At 42.9% G+C, this 21711-nt stretch overlaps 1 protein-coding gene across 2 annotated transcripts in view; it reads right to left on the bottom strand.

Moving 5' to 3' along the window:
• Window positions 1–21711, bottom strand: part of msraa (methionine sulfoxide reductase Aa) — a 488132-nt gene that overhangs the window by 171118 nt on the left and 295303 nt on the right. The gene's annotated exons all lie outside the window — the stretch shown is intronic.

Here is a 21711-nt window from a genome sequence, read left to right as displayed (position 1 = left end):
TAACTTTAATAAATATTGGGCTTGTGATATGGACCTTACAGAACAGCAGATTATTTTGGATGGTGAATTATAAAGAAATCACCACATGACAGGAAAGATGTGATTGCACTACAGAGGGTATAGAGGAGATTTACGAGGATGTTGCCAGGACTGGAGAAATTTAGCTATGAGGAAAGATTGTATCGGCTGGAGCTGTTTTCTTTGCAATAGAGGAATCTGAGGGGAGACTTATTTGAGGTGTATAAAATTATGAGGGTCATAGATAGAGTGGATAGGAAGGACCTACTTCCCTTAGCAGAGAGGCCAATAACCAGGGGGCATAGATTTAAAGTAATTGGTAGAAGGATTAGAAGGGAGTTGTGGAGAACTTCTTTCACCCAGCGGGTGGTGGGGATCTGGAACTCACTACCTGAAAGGGTGGTAGAGGCAGAAACTATTGCATTTAAAATGTACTTGGATGTGCACTTGAAGTGTCGGAAACAGCAGGGCTCCAGACCAAGCGCTGGAAAGTGGGATTAGGCTGGATAGCTCTTTTTGGGCTGGTATAGACATGATGGGCTGAATCGTCTCCACTGTGCCATAAATTTCTATTATTCTATGAATTCACAGTCTTCCATAAAATGGAATAAAATAACTGTCAGATTTATCACAAAACTGTATGCAATAAACAACTTAAATCATCCATTCTTTGTCACCACATTTTATCAAGGTCAATAAAGTCAAACTAGATGCTTCAGTTTCTGGGTAAGGTTGAAAGTATGAAAATGAAAAGCACAGTCCAATGATGTACACAGGATCCTGATGGATCAGAAGACATGCTGCGCTCACTCCGCTCTCCGCTCATTGGTTCCAAGCTATAGAACAGCCAATCCATGCTCCTCAAAGGGAACGCTGCAGGCCGCTCCACAACCAGGTATTTTTGTACTGATTTTTGGGGGCCAAGAGGAGCAAGAATGCTTTTCCTGGTCCCACAAAATCTTCCCACCAGCTGCCGGGTCATCTGTGACCCCTGCTCCCCTACCATTGCCTCCCCACCCCTTTAACACCCACCTCCTAGCTTCACTCCGCAGAGGTGCTGATGGATCTCTCTCGCCACCCCCTCCCCCACCCCGCCCACAATTGGCGAACTTCCTGTAAACGCTGGTTCAGCGCTTACAACTCGCTGATGAAATGTAAGTGAAGTATGGCCTTCAAAACAGCACAGGTCTCGTCGAGGACACAAGGCAGAATCACATTACCAGTCCGGTCCTCCGCTAAAAGTGAGAATTGGCCACATACAGACTAGACTGACCCCGCTTCAATTTCAGATTTGCCCGAGTTAGCAGAGTTCAGCTGGGGCAACAGTTGTGTTGCTATAAATTGGCCTTTGAATCCTGGGTCCAGCCATAGTTGAACAACCTACCAATGCTGACTGTGTAGGATCACACATGTAGTTTGGCAATTTGGCTTAGGTACTGGATGCCTTTCAACACCTGTGGAACTCTATTCCCACAAAGAACCTTCACGAAAGAGGGAAAAAAAATAGTGAGGGAGAATTTAAATAAAATAGCAATACAAGTCATTTTGAGAGCTCAGCAGTTTTCCCCTTACAGTATAATTCCAGTCATTCAGAACCCAAGGACTCGAAACATGCCATATCACAATAAACTAGCTATTTAAAAGAGTCCTTATTATTTGATTTGAGGCAGAATGACTGCTGCAGTAGAATTTATAATCATAAACAAGGCTATAGGAACAGTCTTTGACTGAATAAGATTTTTTGACTGCAGTACAAAACTTATAAAAATTCTTTTTAGTTTGTTGGATAATATTGTGAACTGAGAAGTAATCATATTTTGTTAAAATGTAACATTATGAAACGTATAATTCAGTATATATAAAACACTAGGAATATGATATATCAAAGCATGTCAGAAAAAGTATTTAATATTCAGAGGGTTATTAAAATATTATTTTGATAATGTTGTTTAAAGCTCACATTCTAATACACAGACTATAAAAGGCCACACTGTATAATTGATGGCATTTGGCTCACATGGGTTATCAGCTTCAATTTCTTTAAGCTGCTTTAGTTTCGGTCAATGTAGGGTATTAATCTTCTTATATAGATTTCACTGCATTAGTGGGACTGTTAAAAAACAAAACTTTGGTCTTTACTGCATTCATACAAAATTCCCTTACTGTAGTAGGCCTGAAGCAAGCAATTCATTTTCCAAATGCAAACCGCTTCCATGTGAATTCAGCACCTTCCATGTGGAAAGCTCCAGCTCAGCTTGACAACAGCACATCTGTTAATAACTGTGAGGATGTGCTGGACTCAAAGATTGAGTTACATCAAAATAACCCAGAAAATATCTATATCCAGCCGCCCTGATAATCACCCTTAAAGAAATAGTAATTACCTTTATTGATTTGATCAAGCCTTAATTTAAAATTCTAAAATCTGGTAGCCGACCGGGTGCACCTACGTAAAGTGTCCCTGCCTTCCTTCAAAATTGTAATCTGGCGCCTTGAGGGTTTTAAGTTTTAACTTCTGCAGAACCACAAGCAAAATTAACTGTTGAATTCCATTATTTTTAACTCCTTGAAATGATGGTGGAATCAACAGCTAATTCTGTAACTAGGATTTTTAACAATAATTAAATGCATCTTTTTTAAAGCTTATGAAACAGTTAATGTTTCACTTGGAAATGTAATGTAATGAGAAATTATTCATTTTTGGCTAATTTCTCTTCGAATGATTACATATATCTTTCCCTTGCAATTTTACCTACGAATGTTCCATACAATGTCAGGTGTGCTCCTTCAGGCTTTCAAAATTAGGTTTGATGTTCCTAAACTTATAATTAATGTAATAACAGTATGTCATGCTTTCCTAGCTTCATATTTACATTTTAGCTCGATATTGCAAGAGCAAAAAATTACATTACCTTGTACCAGTATTGGAGAACCCTCATTTTTGAAAAACCATAGCTAAATTTGTTGCACTGTATATTGGTGTCAGATTAAATGCAGAGGTTTACAGATCTAATAAGAAAACCTTAGTCCAAACAACCAAGTTAACTGTGCTTTGCTGTTCAGGACAAATAAGAAGATTTTCTTTGTCGACCTGAACAGGCAGACTCGGATTTAGCGCCTCATCTGAAAGGTGCCACCTCCAACATTGCAGCACTCCCTCAGTGCTGCAATGAAGCAATCTGTGCCAGATTTTTCCTTTAATTCCTTAACAATGGACAAATAACATATTTTAAATGTAAGAATTGCCTCTTGAGCTTACCTCTAGTGCAGATAACCATTTTTGCCCATTAAGGGTTGGAATCCTGTAATATCTGTAGCTCCACATTGTGGACTCCTGGGGCACTGCAGCCAGTGCTGTTAATAATAAAGGGACCAGGTCACCTGACTGGTGACTTCTGGAAGATTCTGCCATCTTAAGGCTGTGTGTGCTGTGAGTTCCCTGAAAATATCACAAATCCCTTTTTTTTTTAAATATGAATTTTTCACCCCTTACCCATTGGTCTCTTTGCACCATGAACCGCCCATAGCTGAGACAATGAGAGGATGACATGTCTTCAAGCTCACTGCCAGCCCCTTTCTTTAAACACCTCTCTCAAACTGGTCCACAGTGACTTTCATTCAGTGGCACAGCATCTGGCCTCTGTTTGGTGCCACTCCACAACATCACAATTGGTATTTGCACAGCATGGGAAAGATCACAGGTCTCACCATCTTGCAGTGCAGCTCATTGCACTACCATGCTGCCCAATGAATAAGCATTCTTTCTTACTGCAACTGCTGAAAATGATAGCAGAGCAATGGAAGCTGCATTACTCATTTTCTTCGGTAGAAAAATACAGTCCTCCAGTGTAAATATGCAATAATATCGCTAATGAAAATATGATTTTAGAATCAGGCTTTAGTGTGAGTTTAGTTGAGTTAATTTAGGATTTAGTCCTAACAGATATACAGGTCATAAAAGATTAATAGAATTTATTTACTTATTGCAGCCACATTTTCTATTTTCAACATTTATGCAGAAGTCTTTAGGGCTCTCGCACAGAGTCACAGGATTTATTGAAATCGACTATTCAATCTTCCTGTGGCCAATAGTCAATTATTTAAGCCTATTAATAAACTGCCCTGTGGTTGCTGCCGTACTGCATGCTGTGCACTATTTTTACAGTGTTTGATGCACACACCTGGGACTTTTGCACATTCTCATAACTCTCCCAAGTATGTATGGCCTTATGCACAAATAATCAACTGGAAAATCAGAGCTAACTGCCACTACTATTCTTGGCTTGTCAGGTATTTGGCTAATCCATGACAACCATATACCATTTGTGTCCTAATTAAATGGACTCGTGTGTGGTGCTTTTACAAACTGCATTTATTATTAACCTTTAATGGAGTTATAACTATTTCAATAACACAGTAGTTCGCTGTAAACAAAATACATCTTTGAAGGTGTTAACCATCTATTTAACGACAGATTTGAAGGTTTTGCCTAATCCCTGCAAATTGACACATGACGGTCACATATGAAGTGCATGATTTAGTGGGTCAATGCACAATCAGGTGGTACTGAGCCATGAAAAACAGGAGGTTCCAGCTACATTCCCTTGTCTGCACTGAATTAGCTCATCTCAGCTAAGGCAGTTGGGTGGAGGGGGACACAAGAATTGGTCACGTGCTCTAGGTGAAAAAAATCTGCCAGGTGCTCACTTCGGCTTTCTATCCAGTGACCACTACTAGAAAGTGCATGGGTGGATGTCAGGTGATGATAGAACCAGAAACAGATCACAGTAAATCATAGAAATCATAGAAATTTATGGCACAGAGGAAGCCCATCATGTCTGTGCCGGCCGAAAAAGAGCTATCCAGACTAATCCCATTTTCCATCTCTTGGTCCTGTAGAATATGGCACTTCATCTCCATAAAACCAAACACATCCAGTTGGGAATAGTGGTGAACAATCAGGTTAACAGACAGGAGGAAGAGGCTCGACGAACATCTGCATCCTCAGCCAAGCTGGAGCCCAGCAAAAGACAAAGCTGAAGTTTTTGAAAATATCTTCAGCCAAAAGTGCCTACTCGGCCTCCTTCTAACGTCCCTCCCATCAGAGATAACAGTGTCCAGCCGGTTTGGTTCACTCCACAAGATATTAAGAAATGTCTGTGCACCGGACACAGCAAAGGTGATATGCACTGATAACATCCCAGCTGTCATGCTGAAGACCTGTGCACCAGAGCTAGCCGCTCCTTTAACCAACCTATTTCAGTGCACCGACAACACTGACATCTATGCAGCGGCATGAAAGATTTCCTAATTACATCCTGTCCAAAAGAAACAGTATAAATCTAACAGACTCCTCCCAATCATCAATAATGTGAAGAGAGGAGTCATCAATCGACATTCACTCAGCAATAACCTGCTCACGATGCTCAGTTTGGGTTTCGCCGGAATCACTCAGCTCCAAACCTCATCACAGCCTTTATTCAGGTATAGATGTGAGCTGATCACCAGAGGAGAGGTGAGAGTATCTGCCCTCAACATAAAGGCAGCATTTTACTGAGTAGGCACCAAGCAGCCCTGGCAGAACAGAGCTCAGTTGTGGTCAATGGAAAACCCTCCATTAACTGGAGGCATACCTGGCACAAAATAAGGTGGTTGTGCTTGTCTGTGGCCAATGTTGCTGCGAGGTTGTTTCCTCTGGCTGGAGAGTCTAGAACTAGGAGGCATAGTCTCAGGATAAGGGCCGGCCATTTAAGACTGAAATGAGGAGGAATTTCTTCACTCAGAGTGTTGTGAATCTTTGAAGTTCTCTAGCCCAAAGGGCTTTGGATGATCAGTCATTGAGTATATTCACTGCTGAGAGCAATAGATTTTTGCACGCTAAAGGAATCAAGGGATATAGGGATAAGGCGGGAAAGTGGAGTTGAGGTAGAAGATCAGCCATGATCTTACTGAATGGCGGAGCAGACTCAAATGGCTGCGTTCTGCTCCTATTTCTTATGTTCTTATGATCACAGTCCCATGACATTGCTGAAGGAGAACATCAGAGAAGTGTCCTTGGCTAAAATATATTCAGCTTCTTCATCAATGATCTACCCTCCATCATAAGGTCACTGATGATTTCACATCGTTCATCTCCATTCATAACTCTTCGGAAAATGAAGGAACTTGTGCCAGTCTACAGCAAGACCTGGATAACATTCAAGCTTGAGCTGACAAGTGACAGGCAATATTTGGATGCCAATAGAAGAAAGCTTAGCCATCTCCTCTTGACCTTCAATGGCACCACCATCGCTGACTCTGTCACCATCAAAGTCTTGCCTATCACGATTGACCAGGCCCTAGAAATTTTGGGGTTTAGCGCCGGTTGTTAAGGCGGGTTTTGTGGAAAAAATGACGCCCACCTTGCTTCTGCCCGCTTCCAGTGTGGGCAGCTCCAGAAGCCATATTGGTGAGAGCAAAAAAAGAGAAGTTGTTTAGCTTCATCTGAAGCAGGCGTTAAGTCATTAACATACTCAAAAAAGAGGCCTAACGCTTGCTTCTGCTTCCTCGTGCAAATCTGGCTTGTGCCTGATGCAGCCAGTGTCAGCGCCAGCGATGTTAAACAATGCTGAATGAAAAAAAGTTAAGTACATACCATTATCATTTCCAACCGATCATGGCACTGATTTACAGGTTCTTGCTGATGCTGACCCCAAGTCCCGAGGTCCCCCCGATCCTGGCCCCAAGCCCTGACCTCCCCCCACCCCTTGATCAGAGCCCCGATCTCCCCCGTCCCCCCGATTGTGACCACAACTTCTCTCCCGATCCTGGTCCTGAGTCCAGACCGACCTCACGGTCCTTGGGCAGCTCCAGAAGCCATATTGGTGAGAATAAAAAAAGAGAAGTTGTTTAGCTTCATCTGAAGCAAGCTGTTCAGCGCTGGGCTAAAAGCTACAATAGTGATAATGAGCAGGGACAGTACCAAGTTCCGGTGCTGCCTGTGCTCTTTTAGTGGGCGGCCTTTAACCTCGGCCCATGCTGGCACCAGCTCATCCTCAAATCTTCTCCATCATCTACACGGCTCAAGTCAGGAGTGTGATGGAATACTCACCACTCACCTGGATGGGTGCAGGCACAATGGCACTCAAGCAACTGAACACCATCCAGAACAGAGCTGTTCACCTGCTGGACATCTCATTCACCATGGTCAGTATCCATCATTGCTGTACTATGGCTGCAATATGTACAATCTCCAGGATGCACTGTAGCAAATCACCAAGGTTACCTCAACAGTACTTCCCTCCCCTGCGACTTGTAGCTTAAGGTCAAAAGCAGCAATATTGTGGGAACACCATCATCTCTAAATCCCCTCCAAATGATACACTTGCTGATTTAGGATCATAGGGCTAGATTTTATACTTTTGTGCAGATCGCTCAAAATTGGCGTTATTTCTGACATGGGCGGTAAAATTGGGTTTTCAGAACACCGGCTTGTTGCCCATTCTCAAAGCCCCTAGTCTCCATTTTAAAAATTGGGCGTTACCGCTAGCGATCTGAAATGGGCGTTAGCGTTAAATCTCTCTGACCTTCTGCTGTGAAGTGTCGCCGTCCTTAGCAAAGGCATGGCAATGCTCGATTCCCGCGATTCAGGAGGTCAAGGGTCATCATTACGTGCGCATAAGAGGAGACAGTGAGAGAGGGAGCTGAGAGAGAGTGAAGGCGTGTGTGGGTGTGGTGTGGCTGCTTTGGGAGGAAGGAGGAAGAGTTTTGAGCTTTATGGCAAATTTTGCCAAAAAACTTAGCTGTTACCAGCCAGATATTTTCCCGAATTTGGTGCCTATAATGGAGGGAGTGGAGGAGGCAACACAGCATGCTGTGGAGACTGACACTGGCGAGAGCAGTGAACTGGGAGAGGAGCACATTGGAGGGCACAAATGATCGAGGAGGTTCTCGGACGATGTTAATGCCTCCCTCATGCAAAAGGTCGCATCACGCTGGGGTGATTTGACACATGGAGGGCTTGGGCAGCCACCCCAAAGGCCCACCAGACGATATGGGCCGAGATCGCTGAGGTGGTCTCGTTGGCGACCCCAACGAGATGTGTGAGGGCAACCAATGTCGCAAGTGATGGAACGACCTTGTCGGATCCACAAGAGTAAGTATTACATTTATTTACATGTACTTATATATTTATATAATTTGATTTGTAACAGTCATGAGTAACTATCATCAGATGTGTTACCAAGATTGTTGTACTCAAAGCCTAAGGTCATGGCACACGTCTTTAGGAAAACAATGATAATTATCATAATAATCATGATTACATCTGTCGGTTGTGTGTTGTATCAGTCTCTGTGACAGTACCTAGCAACGATATCACGCAATTATCTCATGCCATGTCGTCCTGTTACCTTTTACAGAAGGAAGAAAGAAGCTATCAATGAATAGGTCCGAGCAGAGGCGTTGTGGTTTCATGGACGCGGCAGGTCAGCTCCACGAGCGCCAGATGAGAGCAGAGAGATGGTACAGTAGTCCAGGAGGATTGCAAACATAGGTGACCAGATCCTACATGCATTGGGGGACATATCCCGACAGCTGGCCAGCATCTCCAGCACCATGACGGAGTACATTCCGCGGATGACGGAGGCCCTGGAAGCGATAGACAGGAACACTCATGGCAAAAGCCTCCCAGTGGTCCCAAAGCGGGGCACTCCATCCCTAGGTTCTGCACCCCCAGTGCCAACGACAGATGAGAGACAGGAGCAAGATCCTGCTTCTGGATCTGCGAATATTCCCACCCCTGTACCCCCACTCCCATTTCCATGCAACCACCCCCATTCCCCCCAATGAGGCATCGCCTGAGGAACTCCTCAGCCCGGCAGCGTGGAGTGAGGAGGGGAAGGGGTAGAGGTGGGGAGAAGAAGGGGAGGGGGGAAGGAAAGTGAGGTGTATGCCCGCAGGTGATGGCTTTGTTATTTCTCCATCTCGGTGTATGCAATTTGTTGTAATGGGGGGAGGGGGCCAACCTGTTGGTTTGCATTTGTATTCTGTGCTGCTGGACATGTTGACCATTTGATTGATGTCCATGTTTGAAAATGTGAGGTGGGAGTGGGGTGTTTTTGCCCGTGATACTTATGATTTCAGACCAATGGCCGTATTAAGTGTTTTTTATTCAACATAACCTTGTTGCGCATTGTCTCAGATAGCTGGACCGTTACACACGTGATTCCTTTACATGAAAGGGTATAATTACTCTTAACTTGAATCAACTCAAACTTTAACTGGCACCAAGGTGCTGCGCACACAGTTCTTTCAGGCAAATCGCTCATTTATAAGCTGCTGACGTAAGAGTCTTGCAGCTATGTAGCTACCACGGGCCTATCCTGCTGTCTGGAGAGGGGCGTGGGCATGGTTGCATAGTCAGCCTGATTGTCTGGCCTGAGGTCAGCATCTAGCCCTGCATCTTCCTCTTCCTCTCTCTCCTGAGGTGGACCATCAGTCCTTTCTGGCAATTCTTGTCCCCTCCTGAAAGCCAAGTTGCGCAGCATGGAGCACACAACCACGAATTGAGCTACCCTGCTCAGAGTTGTATTGTAGCTCCCTTCCTGAGTTCTCCAGGCATCTAAAACGCTTCTTGAGCACACTAATTGTTTTCTGGACCACATTGCATGTGGCTCTGTGGCTCTCGTTGTATCGCTTCTCGTCCTCTGTGTGGATGTCACGCAGGGGGGGGGTCATCAGCCAGGGGTGGCTAGGCCATATCATTTGTCACCAAGCATCCAGCATTGACCTTGTGGCTGACTGGTAAACATGTCAAAGACAGCACTCTCATGCAGGATGTGAGCCTCATCGAAGTTGCCCGGATATTTGGCATTCACTGCCATAATTATCTGGTTGTGGTCGACAACTAGTTGGACTTTCAGCGAGTGAAATCCTTTTCTATTGCGAAAAACCTTTGGGTCCTGAGAAGGTGCCCGCATGGCGATGTGCGTACAGTGTATTGCTGCCTGCATCTTGGGGAACTTAGCAATGCGGTAGAATGCTCCAGCCCCGTCACTCTGAGCCTCTGTGGTCATAGGGAAGCTGATAAAGTCCATCCTACGCGCGTGGAGGGCCTCTGTGATTTGTCTAATGCAGCAATGTGTGGCATGCTGAGATATAGTGCAAATGTCGACCACGGAGGCGTGAAAGGAACCGGATGCGTAGAACGACAGTGCCGCGGTGACCTTGACCTCGTCAGACAGTGAGGTCCTGAAGGTGCTGGCAGGCTACAGATCTGTCCTGATGAGCTGGCATATCTCACTGATAACCACTTTGTGGAAGCGCAGTCTCCAAAGGCAGGTGTTCTCGGATAAGTCAAGGTAAGACCGCTTCTTCCTGTAAGTGCGGGGGGTGTATTGTCTGGTCCGCCTCATCAGTCTGGCACATCTTAGATTGGGCACATAATGTTGTGCATTAGACGTTGTGCCATTTGCATTCTGCAGCATCTGCGTTGTAATCGATGCAGGCTGAGAAATGGCTGGCCCCATTTCAATCAAAGTATAATGCCGATTGTTTACAAGCAATAAATTTCCCCACTAAGACACCTACAGTAAAACCCAATCATCCACAGCATGAAAAGATGTCTATTCAGATGGTCACATCACCTGAGAAGAGCTCCAGAGTAAATCCAAACTCCCCCAAAGTTGAAGCAGCCTTTTCAATGAAGCGACCTGCGATTTACAAAATGGCGTCCACACTGCTGTGATTAGTTCAGAACAGTTCAACTTTTTCACAGCGGTGTTTTCGGCGAGCGATATTGTGGGCGAGATGCTGAAAGTGACGCTGGGTGATATACTGGGAGCTAGTTTCGGCAAATGTGATCTTTACGACAAAAAAAAGTGGGCGGTCGGTATCATTGAATCTCGCCATTAATTATGTGCCGAAAGTAACGCTGGCCGATATTATGGGCATTGGGTTCGCCCATTCTAATGATTCCGCCCCCAAAAAAGTGGGCGGGCGGTATTATTTATTCCCGGCGTTACGTACATGGCGAAAGTAACGCTCAGCGGTAAGTGTCTAAAAAATGGGCATCAGTTTCCATTTTGTGGCAAAATATGCGCAATCTGGGCGTTAACACCTTATTTCAGCGTTAAAATGGACGTTAAGTGGGTGTTATGCATGCAAAAATGGAAAATCCAGCCCATAGGAACAATGGTAGGCATTCAGCCCCTTGAGCCTGTTCCGCCATTCAATTAGGTCATAGCTAATCTGTACCTCATCTCCATTTACCTGCTTTTGCTCTAAATCCCTTGATGCCCTTACCTAACAAAGAACTATAAATCTCAATCTTGAAAATTTCTTTTTAGAGGAGCGAATTCCAGATTTCCAAGATTTGTATGTGAAAAAATGCTTCCCGATTTCATACCAAATGCCCTACCTCTAATTTTATTATTATGCTCTCTTGTTCTTAATTCCCCACTAGAAGAACGTATCTCTGTATCTACCCTATTGAATCTCTTAAACATTTAAAGTGATCGATTAGATCATCTTCAAAACTCAGGCCAAGTTTATGCAACCTATTCTCATAATTTATCTCTTTAAACCCTGGTATCATTTGGTGAAGCTGTGCTGTAGCCCTTCCAAGACCAGCATATCTTTCCTGAGGTTCAGTGATCAAAATTCAACATAGGCATTGCTAGGTTAAAGACTGTGGGCTAGATTTTCCACTTTTGTGCAGATCGCCCGAAAATGGGCTTTATTTCCGGCGTGGGCAGTAAATATGGGTTTTCAGATCGTAGGATTGTCACCCATTTTCAAACCCCCTAGTTTCCATTTAAAAAAATGGGTGTTACCGCGAGCGATCTGAAACGGGCGTTAGCGTTAATTCTCTCTGACCTTGTGCCGTAAAGTATCGGCGTCCTTAGCAACGGCATGGCAACTCTTTTCATAGAAACATAGAAAATAGGTGCAGGAGTAGGCCATTCGGCCCTTCTAGCCTGCACCGCTATTCAATGAGTTCATGGCTGAACATGCAACTTCAGTACCCCATTCCTGCTTTCTCGCCATTTTCGCACGATTCAGGAGGTCAGGGGTCATCATTACATGCACATAAGAGGAAACAGAGCGAGAGGGAGCAGCGAGGGAGTGAAGGCGTGTGTGGGTGCTTGTTTGGCTGCTTTGGGAGGTAGGAGGGAGAGTTTCGAGCTTTATAAAAAATTTAGAGAAAAAAGTTAGCTGTTAGCAGCCAAATATTTTGTCTAATTTGGTGCCTATAATGGAGGGAGTGGAGGAGGTGACATAGCATGCTGTGGAGACTGACGCTGGTGAGAGTAGTGAGCTGGGAGAGGAACAAATGGGAGGACAAAAGAGAGCAAGGAGGTTCTCGGACGAGGCAAATGCCTTCCTCATGCAGGAGGTCGAGTCACGCTGGGGTGATTTGACACAGGGAGCGCATAGGAAGCCTACTCCATAGGGCTACCAGAAGATATGGGCCGAGATAGCCGAGGTGGTCTCGTCGGCGACCAACGAGGTGCGGGAGGGCAACCAATTCCGCAAACGATGGAACGATCTTGTCGGATTCGCCAGCGTAAGTATTACATTGATTTACATGTACTTGTATATTTAAATAATTTGATTTGTAAGAGTCATGAGTGACTATAATCAAATGTGAGGTCTTTCACTTTTATCAGGAATGTTGTAGTCAAAGCCTGCGGTCACGGTGCACGTCTTTAGGTAAAGAATGATAATTATCATAATAATCATGATTACATTATTCGGTTATGTGTTGTATCAGTCTCTGTGACAGTACCTAGCAATGATATCACACTATGATCTCATGCCATGTCGTCCCGTTGTTACCTTTTACAGAAGAAGCTTTCGAGGAATAGGGCCAAGCAGAGGCGAACGGATAGGGGCCAACAGTCATCATCGACCTCACTGACATCGAGGAGTGAGCGCTCTCACTTGTGAAGACCCACCCCTGGTCAGCCAAGCAGGCAGCTGCAGACCCTGAAGTGATGCCACTTGAGTAAAGTATACACCATTGCATGATGTAAAGTCAATAGATGCCACACGCATTCATATCCAAACAATAATATATGATAGATGATTGCTAAAAGTGTCCTCTAAATAATGCTAGCCTCATGAGAATCATTGCAATGCACAATGTGTTGATGGTCATGAAATGTGATGTCTGTGATGATTTTGATAGTGGTGGTGCTTTTGTCGTGCATATGCTGTGTGTAGCGCTGGACTCACCTTGTGACCCTAGCACCCCCTTCTCCTCTAATAACCTCATTTGTGTTTTGCAGCTCAGCCAGCAGCGCATTCCAAGGCAAGACCGCAGAGGTCAGAAGGTGGGGGTGCAAGGCCCGACTCTCAGTCTGAGCCTCCGTGGTCATAGGGAAGCTGATAAAGTCCATCCTACATGCGTACAGAGCTTCAGTGACCTGGCTAATGCAGCAATGTGTGGCATGCTGAGATATAGTGCAAATGTCGACCACGGAGGCGTGAAAGGAACCGGATGCATAGAATGATAGTGCCGCGATGACCTTGACCTCGTCAGACAGTGAGGTCCTGAAGGTGCTGGCAGGCTGCAGATCTGTCCTGATGAGCTGGCATATCTCACTGATAACCACTTTGTGGAAGCGCAGTCTCCAAAGGCAGGTGTTCTCGGATAAGTCAAGGTAAGACCGCTTCTCCCTGTAAGTGCGGGGGTGTGTGGTCTGGACCTCCTCATCAGTCTGGCACGTCTTAGATTGGGCACATAATGCTGTAGATTAGACGTTGTGCCATTTGCACTCTACAGCATCTGCGTTGTAATCGATGCAGACTGAGAAATGGCTGGCCCCATTTCAATAACTATAAGTATAATGCCGATTGTTCACAAGCAATAAATTTCCCCACTAAGACATCTACAGTAAAACCCAATCATCCACAGTATGATAAGATGTCTGTTCAGATGGTCACATTACCTGAAAAGAAATCCAGAGTACATCCAAACTCCCCCGAAGTTGAAGCAGCCCTTTCAACGAAGCGACCTGCGATTTACAAAATGGCGTCCACACCGCTGTGATTAGTTCAGAACAATTCAGCTTTTTCACAGCCGTTTTTTTTGGCGAGGGAGATTGTGGGCGAGATGTGTGCAAGGTGCTGAAAGTGACGTTGGGCGATATACTGGCCGTTAGTTTCGGCAAATGTGATCTTTACGACAAAAAAAAGTGGGTGGTCGTTATTATTGAATCTCGCCGTTACGTACATGGCGAAAGTAACACTCAGCAATAAGTGACCGAGAAATGGGCGTCAGTTTCCTTCTTGTGCCTAAATGGGCGCTATATGGCCGTTACACCTCATTTCAGCGTAAAAATGGACATTAAGTGGGCGGTATGCATGCAAAAATATTGGAAAATCTAGCGCCATCGTCCATCTAGTTCGCCTTCTATCATCCTGGTCGTCGCATGATGTGGTAAGGAGTTGTTGACTAATCATAGCAATCAATCTCTGTCAATTAGTCTACAGCAAACACAGACATAGAATCACACAGTACAGGAGGAGCTCATTTGGCCCATTATGCCTGAAAGAGCTCTCTGAAAGAGCTTCCAATTAGTCCCACTCCCTGCTCTTTTCCCATAGCCTTGCATAGATTTCCTTTTTAAGCATATATACAATTCCTTTTTAAAAGTTATGATTGGATCTGCTTCTACCATCCTTTCAGTTAAAACATTCCAGATCATGATACGAGGAAAACCCCTGTGTTGGAGAGCTTTGGGCACCATAGGTCCAAGTTCCTCCTAAGTTACACCTACCACTACATGTCTCAAATTACTCGTATACTGTATCCCAAAATGTTGTTATGAACGAAATACCCCAGATGAGCTCTGACCAAGGCTCTGTACAACTGAAGCATCACTTCCTCACTTTTGATGAACAACCTCTTGCGATAAAGGCCAACAGTCTATTAGCATGTTTGATTACTTTTTATATCTGTGCAGTAGCTTTTAGTGATTTGTGTACATAGACAATTAATTCCATTTGCTCCTCCACAGCTCCTAGACACTCACCATTTAAAAAAATGGACTTGGACATATATCACCGTTCCTTCATCAGCCCTGAGTCAATATCATACACAACACCATTGTTGGAGCACTACCGCCACAAGAACTGCAGAAGTTCAAGGAAGCGGCCCGCCACCACCTTTGCAGGGAAACAATGAATAAGAAATTAATGCAGCCTTGCCCAAAATAAGGGTAAATAAAGATGGACAATAAACGCAGCCTTGCCAGCATCGCCTACATCCCAAGAATATATATGTATTTTTTTTAATAAATCAGACTTGGTTGTGATGCCTTTCGTGGTAGAATTGCCAGCCAACATTTACTGTCTAGGCTCACACATCTTGGCTGAGGTACTGGATGGTTGCTCGAGCAAGATTTCATTAAATTTCTGAAAATACATCAGTTATACTTTTAAGTAGGATTAATCCTTGCTTTGCAAGAAAACCATTTAAAAAGCCTGCTTCCGGCTGGCACTAAGTCAACTCATAATGAACCTTTCTAAATTGGTAAATGTACATATGGTTGTGCTGTATGCCCCAATGCCAATTGCACATCAGTGTTTACATGCACCTTCAACATTGCTATTAAGTCTTTGACAAACCATAGTAAAGTATTGCTGGGGAAAGTGCACGAGGGTCATTTATGTACAATAAAGATACACAAGGAATATGTCTAAATCTATTGTTTTTATGCTGCAATATGCGTGGCACAAGGTGCAGATTGATGCACCAGTGCATATTGATAGTGCATTGTGCACTAGTACTTTATTTCATGATTCAAAGTGCATGCCACCTGTGCCAAGAACATATAAAATGTAAATTGGTTGGAAATTATATCTTAGTTGCATGCTAATGATAAATGGGTGGGTCGGCTATGCACCCCCAAAATAAATCAAAATATTTGGTTCCAAAGGAGCAGTAGCAGTGAGGAACTCAGAAATTTCACTTCACAGATTCAGGGTTGAAATTAACAGTAGTTTTTATAAATGCGAGGCTTTGTTGGGCACCAGATGCTCTCAGCCCGGGATATCATCCAATATTTGGCTAGATATAGCCAAACAGTTGTTTGAGAGCTCCCAAGTGAAGAGGAAAAATGGCGAGATTAGAAAATATTGAAATGATTCAAAAAGACTGAACAATAAATCAAATGCAAGGGAACCAATAGCTGAAATTGATAATGTTGGATTTGTTTAGTACACCTTTACAAAGAGATGACCCACTGCCACCAGTTTTATGCCAACGTTAGTTTGTTGGACAATATGGAGGGATAAACTGCTGGGGATTTCCCCAGGGTTGGTGAAAATAAGAGAGGACCTGGGAAGAGCGATCTGTGAGGATTAGATGGGGGGACATGGGGATGGATGGAAAGTGGGGCAGGGGAGAAGCTGATGCCTCAGCATTGCAACAGATGGGATGAGCACCTGGACAGGGGAATGTACATGCTCAGGGAGAAGATGTCTAGACTGCAGCAGAAGGAAGCAATGGGTCAATCCACGAGAGACATGGGTCTGAAATAGCAGCAGGAAAGGAGTTCAGTGGGGAAGTTGCAGAGGACAGATTGAAAGAGAGGTGGCGTGGTGCAGTGGATTACTAAGTCGGATTTGGCATTATGAAAAGCATAATGCCAGGGAGAAGGGCAAGAGACAAGGATGGGGCAAGGCAGGGCGCATATACAGGCAGAGGAGCTCTAATCCAGGATGGCTGCATGCCAAGTGCTCAAGGAATTACCAGCAGTTATAATATTGACAATAATTACAGTTAGTGAGTATGGGGGAAGTCACAAGCATTTCTGGAAGTGTTATTGCTTTGTTTTGGAACGGATATTGGATTCAAAGTCATTCTGAGGGTTGCGGATCATGGTATACCTGGGATTGAGATCCAGAGCTAATTTCATGGCTGAAGCCAGGGCCAACCTGCTGAACCTGAGTACAGTGTAACTGACACTTCACAACACAAGTACAGGCCTGAAAAAACCAACAGTCCTTAAGCTAGAAAATGTTGTCCGGTGTTGCAGGTCCATATTTGAGTTACACTTTCATGTTAAATATCAATTAACGTCTACACTGGTTGTGGCCTTTTGCTACAGTTTCTGGGTTGGCCTTATTTGTGCTGGAGCGGGGCCCAATGCAGCAATTGCTTACATCGACGGTTCCTGCTTTCTCTGTCCTCAGAGGGACTACCTGGGGCAGGGGTGGGGGGGTGTCAAGACCGGGATCATACTCTGAGCCCCCAAAATAAGGGTGTATGTATTAAAAATATATATTTTGCAATGCAGCTCCCTTACAAAGAGAGCTACTAGGGGCAGCCCTGTATCCAGCTAGCCTCCGATCTCCGACACCCCAGATGTGTCCCGAATGGCATGTGCATCCATCATTTCCATGGTAATAAAGAAACTTCCCCTAGACCTGGAAAGTTTGCTGGGATCAATGATGGCGCATCGCGGCAGTTACGTCAGATTTTCATGGCCTGTGTGTTTAGAACAAGAACCATTTGTAGCTGAAACCAATGCCATGGCTCTCACTCAAGAATGGTGGAACTGGAAAAGAAAAAATAAGCGATTTAGTTTGATCTAGCCGAACTGCTGGTGAAACTTGGGTGTCTGGGTTAGATTGAGAGAAATGAAAAACACCAACTCGACATTAATGGCATTAGCAATGAGAACACAATGGGGAAGAGTAGGACTGCGGTGAACATGTTTCAATAAATTAATCTACTAGTGAAAATCATTAGTGCTTTATGTCTGTACATATACTGTTTATATAGATTGCATAACCCAGAGTTCCCTTTGGTATCAACAGAAAACACAGTCATTTAGCACAATAATGTGATGGAATGAAAACAATTTGCTATCTTCCTATTTAAAACATAATTACATCTCTCTGAGGCACTGTTCCACATAATTTAACTGTTTTGCTACAGCTTTTAGCACTGGAAATATGCAAACCAATAATGTTACAGATATTATATAATGAGAAAGTGATTGATTTTGCTCTGAACAGACAATATGACTTTACTACTGGCAATAATGATTACCAATGTTCTAACTAGTCTGTAATGTCAATCGCTGCCCTTTTATATATTTTTAAAAAGTAATCAACTGCTTGCACTTTGGTGAGTTAATGTGGAACTCGCTACCACAGGAACTGGTTGAAGCGAATAGTACAGATGCATTTAAGGGGCGGTTAAATGAGGGAGAAGGGAATAGAGAGTTATGCTGATAGATATGATGAGAAAAGATAGGAGGAGGCTCGGATGGAGCATAAATGCCAGCATGGACTGGTTGGGCCGACTGGCCTGTTGCTGTGTTGTATATCCGATGTAATAAAACAGCCTATCACCAACAGAAAGGGCAAGAAAGAACATCCAGACCAGCATCGAACACAGACTAAATGTAAAATGAAACCCTATTTCCATAATGCTCTGAAGTTCAGCACTATTGAGGACAAAACTTAAGCCAAGAATTACACCAAAATGTATTCTTAAATAAATATTGTGGTGGTGAAAGCCAATTTCTACAATGATCACAATCGCAAGTGGGCAATAGTTCCACTGCCTCAGTTTGCAATTAACATATTCTGCCCACTAAGACAGAAACTAGGTAAACCCATTGCCAAATACGTCTGTATCAATGCCGTCCACTGCGAAGTCCAGCCCTCAACAAATTTATGTTTCAGAAGCTACAATTTACAACATGTAATAAATACTTCTTTTCAGGCTTTTTTTTAAAAAACACATATTTTGGAAAATGAATCAAATGTACTGCTGCCATGTAAAATATTAAACAACTATACTTGCAAGGTGATTTAAATGTTAATTGTCCTACACAACATTTTGACATATCAAAACCTAAGTATCCTAATACCAATAATAGTTAAGTCAACTGCAGGCCAAATTCATACATCAAATTCAACCGAGCAGTGATCTCTGTGTACATAAGCTCACTCAGGAGGAGGAACAATTAGAGTAAAAGGGTCACTGGAAGTGGTTAAAATAAACAAAATAACTATAGAATAAAAACCAAGCACAGCATAATCCAGAATAGGTCTGGAAGGGAAAAAAAAACTAAGACAAAATATAAAGATCAGCAGCCAGCATTGACTTATTCAGGTAGAAACTCCAACTTATAAAATATTTCCTTTAATCAAAATTTTCTTCATGACGATTTCCACATTATATTTTGTTATATACTTTACCTGAGCAGAGATTGACAAAAGGGTGCAGTAAAGGTATGCTACCATTTCAAATCAGCTGGTATACTTCAACAAAAATCGGCAATACAGCTTTAAGGAAAAAAAACATTTTATTAATCTCAACAATATAAAAATGGTTGTAGGAATCAGAAAAGCGGATGAAGATGTTCAGTTTTTATCATCTGCGATTCATAGAAATGAGGGTATCACAGCAGGAAGTGAGAAGCCTTATGGTGGTGTCAGCTGTGAAGCTGTCTGTTCGTAAAGTCATCCATCTCGCTACAGCAATAGTGCGTGACATTAGACGCCATGCTGTGAAGCAGTGAAAAAACACACAGCATTTCACTTCATAGTGGAAACAACCAGCGCAGCATATGCTTATACGTATGGATTATACGGGGGTGTATCGTGGTGTATTCCTGAATGGTTTCTTTTCCATTTTTAAAGAAGTATTTTCAACTACTGAATTTCTGTTCACATCACACATAAAGCCCAAAGCCAAAACATTCAGCAGGATTAGTACAGTAGAAACAATTAAATGCAGACTGTTTGAAAGGAAAATATGCTTTATACCATCAGTACAAAGAGAAAAACTTTAGAACAAATTTATTACCCTATGAATAGCAATGCAATTGGAACTTTGCTGCCATTGTCTTACTGTAACAGTTCCTTTCAATCAAGCTTCTGACAGGCCCTAATTTTGATCTCAAAAACAAGCTCACACAATGGAGCATAAAACACAGATCTCTATTATATAGAACCCAAAAAATATGTTTAATAGTTAATAGTTTAAACATTTAACAAAAGGTTATTCAAATCTGGATTCAAAACACAATGGTAAATAAGAAATGGCTGTATAGGCAAATACTGCACTCATTAGGACGACCTATTAGGAGTAGGCATGGAGGAATTAAAGGATGCTGCAATGGGGGAAAGGCATACACACAATTGTGTGCTACTGTATTTTGTCAATATTCTTCATTCATTCAACACATTTTGTCGAAATATTTTCATAGGAAGCCAAGGAGCCATTTATTTTATGTGTTTAGTGTTGAGCTCTTATTCATTACACAAGAATCAAAGATTGTTCCAGCACAGAAATTAAGTCATTCAGCCCATCGGGTCTGCGGTGTCGTTTGGCTCAAGAGCCATCTAGTCAAATTCCACTCATTTGCTCCCCATATCCTTCAATATTCCTCTTTTTCAAGCAACTATCTAATTCCATTTTAAAAGAATTTATGGGTTCTGCTCCAACTATGATTTGTGCCAGAATATTCAAGATTCTAACCATCCTCTATGTCAAGATTATTTTATTCTGCCCTTCCCTTTAATTCTTTCAGTTCCTATACTGAATATGTGCCCTTTCATTACTATCTTGCTGACCAGTTGAAACAATCACAATTTACACAATCATAATCTTCAAAATCTCGAAGACCTCGATCAGTTCACCATTTGAGGCCAATAAAATTGAGGCCAGAACTGGGCAGTTTTTTTTGTGAGTACTCAAACCGTGGCCTTCTGAGAATTTTTAGGTTTTGGGAAGCTCACATATTTATGTTGTATTCAGTAAAAGGCTTGAGTCTGCGCACATTTGTTGTTGTGTAACAATTGCAACAAATTTTGTTGATCGGCTCAAAGCAGAACAACAGTAAATCAAAACTAGAGGGAGGGAACGCACAGATTAAAAGTGAGGAAAGTTGCTAGACGGCTATTAATGAAAAACTACTTAAGACTTTGGATTGTCAGGAGAATCTAGTAATAAAAGAATGGGGAAGGTGAACCAATCGAATCACTCAAAACACTTTCATACACCATTATTTCCCAGTTACTGAGATTTCTAATGTCCACAATAATGCTTTAAACAGAATAAATCAAAAATATACATATTTCAAAATAACATGATTAAATTCTTTTGTGACTTTTAATACCTTTATTAAAATTAATGGAAAGGAGAATTGGACAGGATGTATAAAGGGCTATCGATCCACTACCATCAGTCTCGTGCCCCCATCAAAGCTGAATTTCACTCCTCTCGTGTACTGCATCAATCCAGCATTAGTGCCACTGACCTGCTCTCTCTCCATAGCCCTATTTCTAATTGAGGTTTTCAAGAATATGAAAGGTTTTGAGAAGGTAAAAATTGTTTGCATTGGTTGGCTAATTGGTAACTAATAGAAAACAGAGAGTTCGGATAAGCGGGTCATTTTCCGGTTGGCAAACAGTGACTAGTGAGGTACAGCAAGGATCAGTGCTGGGTCCTCACCTATTTACAATCTATATTAATGACTTGGATGACGGGACCGAGTGTAATGTAGCCAAGTTTGCTGATGATACAAAGATGGGTGGGAAAGCAAATTGTGAGGAGGACACACAAAATCTGCAAAGGGATATAAGACAGGCTAAGTGGTCAAAAATTTGGCAGATGGAGTACAATGTGGGAAAATGTGAGGTTATCCACCTTGGCAGAAAAAAATAGAAAAGCAAATTATT

This window comes from Pristiophorus japonicus, chromosome 7 (genome assembly GCF_044704955.1).
Source record: "Pristiophorus japonicus isolate sPriJap1 chromosome 7, sPriJap1.hap1, whole genome shotgun sequence".
In the NCBI taxonomy this organism is placed as follows: Eukaryota; Metazoa; Chordata; class Chondrichthyes; family Pristiophoridae; genus Pristiophorus; species Pristiophorus japonicus.
The sequence above is the reverse complement of the archived record's forward strand: the minus strand, read 5'-3'. Positions and strand labels throughout refer to the sequence as shown.